The sequence below is a fragment of the Gossypium hirsutum genome, chromosome D04 (assembly GCF_007990345.1).
Source record: "Gossypium hirsutum isolate 1008001.06 chromosome D04, Gossypium_hirsutum_v2.1, whole genome shotgun sequence".
NCBI lineage: Eukaryota > Viridiplantae > Streptophyta > Magnoliopsida > Malvales > Malvaceae > Gossypium > Gossypium hirsutum.
Window position 1 is genome coordinate 33,935,795 of NC_053440.1, and position 8,547 is coordinate 33,944,341.

The following is an 8,547-nucleotide window of genomic DNA, read 5'->3' on the forward strand; positions in this document are numbered from 1 at the left end:
TATAAGGATCGAAAATTCAAATTACAGAGACAAAAAAAAGATGAAATACATGGAAAAAATCGAATAATGGGGAGGAAAAAATCGATTTACAAGGGTATAAAATTTCAACAAATAAAGGCAAAAGAAAGTACAACAATCTAAAAGCATAGAAAGAACTAACCTTAATGGATGAAATCATCTTGTAAATGAATCTCCATAGTTGATTTTTGTAGATTCACGGTGGAAGTTTTTTTCTTTTTTGAGATTTATTTTGGACTTTGGAGGTGAAACTGAAAATGAGAGAATGGAGGCTATTGATATCTTCACACCTCTATTAGGTTTTAGAGTATGTGACAAAGGAAGTAATTTTTGAGCAAGCATGATCAAATGTGTCATTACACATATCTTATTCCCAATCAGCTATGACAAACATTGTCTATCTATGTGTTTTTTTTTGTTTGGAGGTTTTGATCGAACACTACAATTAGAGGGTTTAAGTACTCAATTCTCTATTTATGCCCAAATCAACTAAAAAAAAAACCCGAAATCCTGTTTACCAAACATGTCCAAAAATTTACTATATAAAATTAAAATAAAGATAAAAAATTATTGAAGAAAATTTAAAATGAAATTATTTTTATTTTGTAAAATAACAAGTTTATGTTAATGGTTTAATTTTTTATATTCTTATTAATTTCGTATCTGATATCTATATCATGTATATATATTTCAAATCTGTGAATGATTCTTGGGATGGGCAGATTTTTTTTTTCTCAAAAGATTAGGAATTTGTAAAGGAGTTGTAAAATATTTGGATCTAGAGTTTGAATTAATTTTCTTGTTTAGCCAAATGAAATATGGGGTAAAATTTATTTACAGTTCTGTTGGGTAAATCGTTTGCGCGGTAATTATTTGAAATTTGTTATAGAGAATTTGGTGGGTTAATAGATCCTTATAGTATATGTAGTTAGGTAAAGTGTTTGCTGAAGCAGGAAGAAAGTAAATAAGTTGACTTATAACCATCCATCTTCCTATTTTCATTTGTTTGTTTTTTTAATGCTCAAAGAAGTTAGGGCAATTTTTTACTGTACCATGTAAGTTTCTTTTGCTGTTAAATAAAGTCATTTGGTTTTTTTTATACAGGGAGCCTGGAACAAGTATTATTGTAGGTTTCATCAAAAAAAAAAAAAAATCAACGCTGGGCTTAAACTTTTGAAATTATACTTACATTCCTATTAAATATTTTCAAGTCAACATTTTCGGAAATGCTAGACTAAACCATTCTACATAATACTATCATGTTCAATAACCATGAAACTAAAATAAAGCATAAATTTGCGTTAGTCCAAACAAATAGATTCTTATTTGATTACTTCTGAAAAAAATTATTATCACTCCAAATAATTTTTCTTTTTATTTTGGTACTTATGTTATTCTGTAATTCAATTTGATATTTATATTTGACAAAAGTTATATGTTTTGATTTTCAAAGGTAACAATGTTACCTTTTTAGTGTTTAATTCGAATTTTAAGGTTAATTTGATGAAAATGAATTGCAAATATTATTAAGTTTGAATTTTTAATTATTTTATTAATAGAATAAATTTAGTGTTAATTGTGAATTTATTTAATTTTATGTTTAATTTTCAAATACAATATGATGGATGTAATTTAATTTAGGTTTTAGGATTGATTTGAGAAAAGTTAATTGCTAATGTTATTAGGTAATTATATATTTTTATCAAATCAACTCTAAAACTCGAATTAAACGTAAAAAAAATTATTATCATTACCTTTGAGTATCAAAATATATAAATTTTGTCAAATACATAAAGTAGATTGGACCAAAAAATAATATAAATACTGTATTAAAAAATCAAATTAATATGGTTATTTTTGGTGTGGCATAGAAATTATGAATTGAATTTGGAATAGGTTGACAATGGCCAAACAAGGGGTTAAACGGATTGCCGAATTAGATAACGGCAGCGGAAAGGTGGCATTTAGTGAGTGATTAAAAGGAAAGAAGTCAAAATAATTTTCATTTTAAGTATTAAAAATAAATATTTGCCTATTTTGGACATCCTATGTTTCTTACATTTTAAACTATAATCAGTAATCATAATTTTAAAAAAATTATATTATTGATAACTGATTTCTTATAATAATAAAAAAATAGAAATTGGACATAAAGAGTAATAATAGTTTCATAGGATATTTTGTGAGGAATTAAATTTTGTATTTATCATCTGATGTAATCTAATGTGTTTTAATGGTCTTTCAATCTAATGTGATTCCCTTTGCTTTTCAATGCTGGAACTACCCACCCTTTGGTCTAATATGTGTTACCCTCTCTTTTGGTCTTTTGTTCATTGATACAAAGTTTGGGATTGGCAATCGGAGAATATCCCGACTTCTCTTCCGCACTAAACACAGCTTTAATCTTCATTGCCGTCTGCTTCCTGCCACTAGTTAACTTTGGTCGCATTCTCTATCAAATTGCCAATCATGTCAGGCCAAAGAATCAGTTCTTTATTGCTTAAAAAAAATATTTCTGACTCTAAAAATACTTTTGAAAGAAAAGTTGTGAAAAATAAGCTACTTTTGGCTCAATTTTTTAGCTTTTCAGAAGTGCTTTTCAAAAGAGCTGAAAAGGAAAAACTAAAAATTTTAGCTTTTTCTCTCCCAAAAGCACTTTTGGTGCTTAATTACTTTTTCACCCCTCCAATAATATAGTATTTTTCTTTTTTTTTCTTGGTGCTTAATTGCAATTGTGTTCGAATCATTAATTAAAAATAAAAAAATATTTTTAAAATATGAATTACAAATATTTCTGGTTATATTTAAATATTTAAAATATAGTTTATATATTGTAATTAAATTTTATAAATAATTAATATTTATTAATTAAAAATATTTACAATTTATATTTTATATATTAAAATATTAACAAGTTATAATAATTTTTTTATATTATTACTAAAATATAATAATATTAACTAATTTAAATATTATTTAAATACATATTTGTTACTTAATAATAACATGTCTAAAATGAACATTTTATTTCTCAAAATTACTTTTTAACAGCAATGCTAAACACTCAAATTTTAAATCAAATTTTTTAAAAACACTTTTCAAAATCACTTTTTTACGACACTTTTCAAAATTCTCACAGTTTTGGTAACTCCATCTTCTATAACTGCCGTACTAACAAAATCTAAGCTCTGTATCAAGGGATTTTTCATTTTTACCCCACTTTAGGAATCATATTCTTTATATAAATCTCGAACTCAGCATTGCGTCACTGCCCCATCACCTGCTGATGTGGCATCATTTTCTGATTTTCTTTTCTTCTTCTTTTTTTTTCTTTTGTAGAAACAAAATGTACTAAAGAAAGTATCACACACAACATTTTCCCGATCTATATCATATTATATTTTTCATTATCATAAGAAAGTTTTGGCAGTTGCAACTTCACTTTAACCAGTTTACATAGATTTCTGATAAAGAGGAAGAAACCCATAAACGCCAATATTCTATGTTCTATGATTAGATTTAGGATTCTCCGGAAAAGAGAAAAAAAGAAAAAAGGAAAAGATCACTGCTATTGGTGCTCCACCTTGTTTTTTTCTATCATTAGTGGAGTTTATAAAGAAAAAGGTCAAAAACTAAAGGTGGAGAGCAAATAGCACTATCTAAGAGAGCTGTAACATTAAAATTAGGGAAAGGGCAGGGGTGAGACTGCAGTGTGGTCTAGCTGCTCTTTCTTGTCTTGGTGGAGGCAGCGGTGGCAGTGTCGTTGAGGAAATCTAGCAAAACAGTGCTCTTGCATTTGGGGCATTTGGGGTCATCCTCTGATAGCATAACATACATAAGGCACCTTGGGCACCCCACAAGAACCATGGATGTCGTTGTTGCCTCACTACTACTGCCAGTGTCATACTCCATCTCTGATGACACGCATGAGCTTGGAGGCGATGTCGGTGACACGGTAGCCGATCGGCTTGGTGATTCCACTCTTGGGTTAAGCCTTGGTGGTGATAGGTTGAGCTTCAACTCAAGCTTGGGACCGTTTCTGCGACTCATCTTTGTGATGTTCACGTATATAAAATTAACCTGAATGAAACATGCATGTAACATAACCGACAAAAAAAAAAGAGTTAATTCAACAACTATTGAATGGTTTTGAAAAATGTTTGGATGTTATGAGTTACCTTCTTGAGCCAATGGACTGAAAATTAAGTCCTCTTCTGTTGTGGAAGAACCAACAAAACAGGGTGAGAGAAGGGGATGGATGGTGAGGGGTTTGAAGAAGAAAGACCAAAATATATAAAGGAGAAATGAAGTGAGAGAAGATGGATTTTATTTAAAAGCTTTAATTAAATTATGGAGGGGAGTGGTGGAGATGTGTAGGTTAGAGAGAGAGAATTGAATTAAATTAATTTGAAGATTTGGTAGAAGAAGATGATAAATTTAGGTTGGGAAATATTTTACTGTTTGGAGGAAAATTCAGAAACAAGCTTAAAAGTAGGCAGGAGGAGGAAAGTAGCAGTAAATAGTATTGCAATCTACCCAAGTTACTGTACATCATTAATACATCATTTAACAATTTATTATATTACCTGCTTGAAATCTTAGTTTAGTGATGCTCGTAAGCTCAACTCAACTTAAGGATATAATATCTCATGGGAATGCATATATTTTAACCTCTACTCATATTAAAAATATTTTTTTATTAAATGAAAAATATTTCAGCACCAACTTAATTAAGTAATGAATAAAATAAATTATATTATTTTTAAAGTATTTTTTATTTTATATCTTGTATATGTAAAAATAATAAAACATAAATAAATAATATAACTTAAACTCAAACCTCCTTAATTTTTAATATTTATATGTTACCGTTGAATTAAAATCTTATTATTTATATTAATTTTTTTATAAATATATTTATTATATATCTTTGAGTGTGCCATATTTTAATAATATTTCATGAAACATCTTTAATCAATGAAATCAATTTGTGAAACTAAAACAAAATTTAGATACTCAATTATAAACTTTCTTAGAAATGGCGAGTTACTAAATTTAATTCTTTCCAGAACAACGGTATGGGTGAAAAAAAATCTTTTATATAAAAATTTATATTTTAAAAAGTAATTATATTAAAAATTGAAGGCAAAAAAAAATAAACATTCTATATAAAAATTATGTTTTAAAAGATTATATATATAATAATTAAATAAATTTTATTTAAATAATGAGAAAATCAAAAGAGAAAGCAGGAACAATAAAGAGATGGATCATTATATTCGAGTTAGGAGGCTCACTCCATACCCCTGACCCTAACCTCCAATGTCCTCATTCGCATAATCATTTTGCATAGTTGCAATATTTTGTGAAGAAGTTGCGACCTTTTTTGCACAATACATAGAATGAATAATTTTTATAAAGTTATAAAATTTATTCTTTATCAAAATTTTTGTACTTTCACAAACGATGTTATGGGGCTAAAAATATGATATAACAAATTATGTAAGGGCGTTAATCAATGAAATTGATTTGTTTAATTAAAAACAAAAATTATAATAATAAGGTAAAATCTAAACAATAAACGCGACTAGTGTGATTCTAATTCGAGTCACATCTGGAACCAAAGGCGGAGTAATTAAAAAGTGGGAAAAACTTCATTCATTTGCTTTTGGAGTGTTAGAGAAAGGCAATGGGTTTTACTTTTATGGCAAAAACACCCAGACTTTTAAAGCGAAACAAAGGACGCCTAAGAAATAAATATCAAACAACCAGGAATTTAATGAAAAATAAAATTAAATAGAGCAGTTAATCCCAGTTCCACAAATATCAGATAATTAATGGCAACACCACCAATATTTTTTTTCCAAAATTCCCTTGTCTCTTACTCTTGTAAAAACCAATTTCCAGGATGAAACACCTTTTGGCCTGCTGCCATTTCCCTTCCGCTTACACTCCATTCTTTGACTGCACCCATTGTTTTTCGAATTAATAATATAATATCTAAATTAAAATTCAATTCTCTGTGGCTATAAGTTGAATATTTGAATCTTAATTTTTTCTAAAAAAAATTAAGGTATATCTAACTTTTAAAAGAAGAATTATTTAAAAGAATAATCACAACAACCGTAAAATGAATATTATAAAAGATGGTTGACATTATGAATTTAATGCAGGTTGCATTTCCTATTTCAAGTTTTCAGGTATTAATAATGGACCTACAATACGAAATATAACAGTTGCCAACATGGAGATAACATTTTCCTTTTGACTAAAATTGGCCAGCTAATGTAATCATTTTCAGCATCCATGTGATATTACTCAGTTAACTGTAATTAAAGAAGGGATTCATTTTTTTATGTACTAATTCATTGAATTAGTATTTGTGAAGTATGAGAAACGGCCAATTCACCCTACCCATGTATCAAAGCTGAGAAACCTAACAATTCATCTTTTATTCAGATTTAATAACTATGCCCATATACACTCGTCATTATTTTTTTCTTCCTATTAATTGCACACACAAGGCCCAATTTTTTTTTTTTGCAATTAAAAACCACTAATTAATATCTACACACACATGGGTGAAGAAAATTAAGACTCATGTAAAGGTACACTCTGATTGTTTTTTTTTTAGGTGGTTATATTAATTTCTAGTTATATTTCTTTTTTATTTTCCCAAATTTCTCAACTAAACATAATTAAAGAACCGCTGCTGACTGAATAGGGCGTAGCCGTCTTATCCTTAAAACTAAAAATCATTGATAGTAAAAACTTTTTTTTTATATCTTTCACGTCGAATTTTACGGTTGTTTTCAAAATTAAAATATTTATTCTTACTTTGTAATACAATATATCTTATTACTACATTCAACATTTATTTGTTTGTTTGATAACAAATAATTTTTTTATGCTCTGATAGTAATTAATTAAAATGAATTATACGCAAAGATTTCAACCATTTTACCAATAAAGACCCATTTCTAATTTTATTTACGGAAATGTGCTACTTTTTTTGTTATTTATCGAAATGGGCCGAAAACTACAAAACGCGTCCACATAGGAGCGTTTTAGGGAGAAATTTCAGCAAATCGCGTCCCTAAGGGAACGATTTTGCCATGTCAGCACAAAACGCGCTGACGTGGACGCGCTTTGCTAATGTGGCAAAATCGCTCCCTCAAGGACGTGTTTTAGCTCGTATTTTTTTTCCAACGATCATTTAAAATTTTGACCGTTTGGGAGTCCAACGGTAAAAAATAAAAATAAAAAACCCCCTCCTATTTTTTTCACACAACACTTCTTCCAAATTTCTCAAAAAAGCTCTCAAATTTCTCCCTAAATTTCTCAAAGCTCTCTTTAATTAATTATTTCCTTTATTTAATATTTTTTTCATTTATGTAATTTTAATTAATTTTAATTTTATAATTTTTTATAACAGTCTATAGATCGGGTGTTACAATGTTATATTCATAATATGTCTGGTCCTCCATCACAGTTGATAGAAAATTACTAGAGGGAAGTGGGTTTTTAGCACGTGGCCAATATAAGCCGGGGTGCAAGTTGGACTCGAAACTCATCAACGCATTAATAGAGAGGTGGAGACCCGAGACGTACACATTCCAACTTTCATGCGGAGAGTGTACCATCACTTTGGAGGACATGCAATTACAATTAGGATTGCCGATGGATGGGTCCGTACTCACCGGGTTCGTTCAATCTACTGATTAAGGAGCCATATGCTACGATCTTTTGGGTGCAATTTCGAATAATATTTAAGGAGGTCAGATCAAGATGGGCTGGTTACGAGACACATTCTCGGAATTAAGGAATGATTCGACTGAAGTAGAAAGAATACGATATGCTCGTGCATACATCCTTGAGATGATTGGAGGTTATCTGATGCTGAACTTGTCACGAAACCTCGTACATTTGAGGTGGCTACTGAAACTCGTTGATTTTAGAGCAGTTGGCGAACTTAGTTAAGGGTCTATTGTGTTGGCAACATTATACCGGGAGATGTGCGGGGAAACGCCACCAAATAAAGCCAAAATCGGAGGTTGTCTATCACTACTACAATCATGGTTTGGTTTCGCTTTCTATGAACCACCCATATATATTTTCACTCATAACGAGGTAAAATTTATATTAGATTTTACAATTATTACATAGATTTAAAATACAATTTTATGCTAAAAATTTATTTAATTAGGTGGAACCATTCGGCAAGTTATGTTGGAATACCTACCGCTCTTGAAGATATACGGCTTCTATTAGACCAACGGTCGGAAGCACATGTAAGTATTAAATAAAATATATATACATAATATAGTCATTTCATATTTAGTATTTAGTATTATGTATATAACTAATATTTTTATCATGTTCATATATTTTCAATGGACACCATACGAGGATCCGGTGATTCGGGTAGTAATTTCGGATGAATTCTTTTAAAATTCGAACATTTGGCATGTTAAGGTCCCATTGGTCAACTATGCTACTGTCGAGATGCACCAAACGGATAGTGTTGCG

The 8,547-nt window shown here is 29.4% G+C and overlaps 1 long non-coding RNA gene across 1 annotated transcript; it reads right to left on the bottom strand.

Annotated features, from left to right (window-relative positions):
* Window positions 1–3,406: 3,406 nt before the first annotated feature.
* LOC121216065 (uncharacterized) lies at window positions 3,407–4,631 on the bottom strand. Its single transcript, XR_005912131.1, has 2 exons — window positions 4,197–4,631; window positions 3,407–4,098 (listed from the first exon to the last, which is right to left on the bottom strand). It is a non-coding gene; the product is annotated as an uncharacterized lncRNA (long non-coding RNA).
* Between the last annotated feature and the right edge of the window lie 3,916 nt (window positions 4,632–8,547).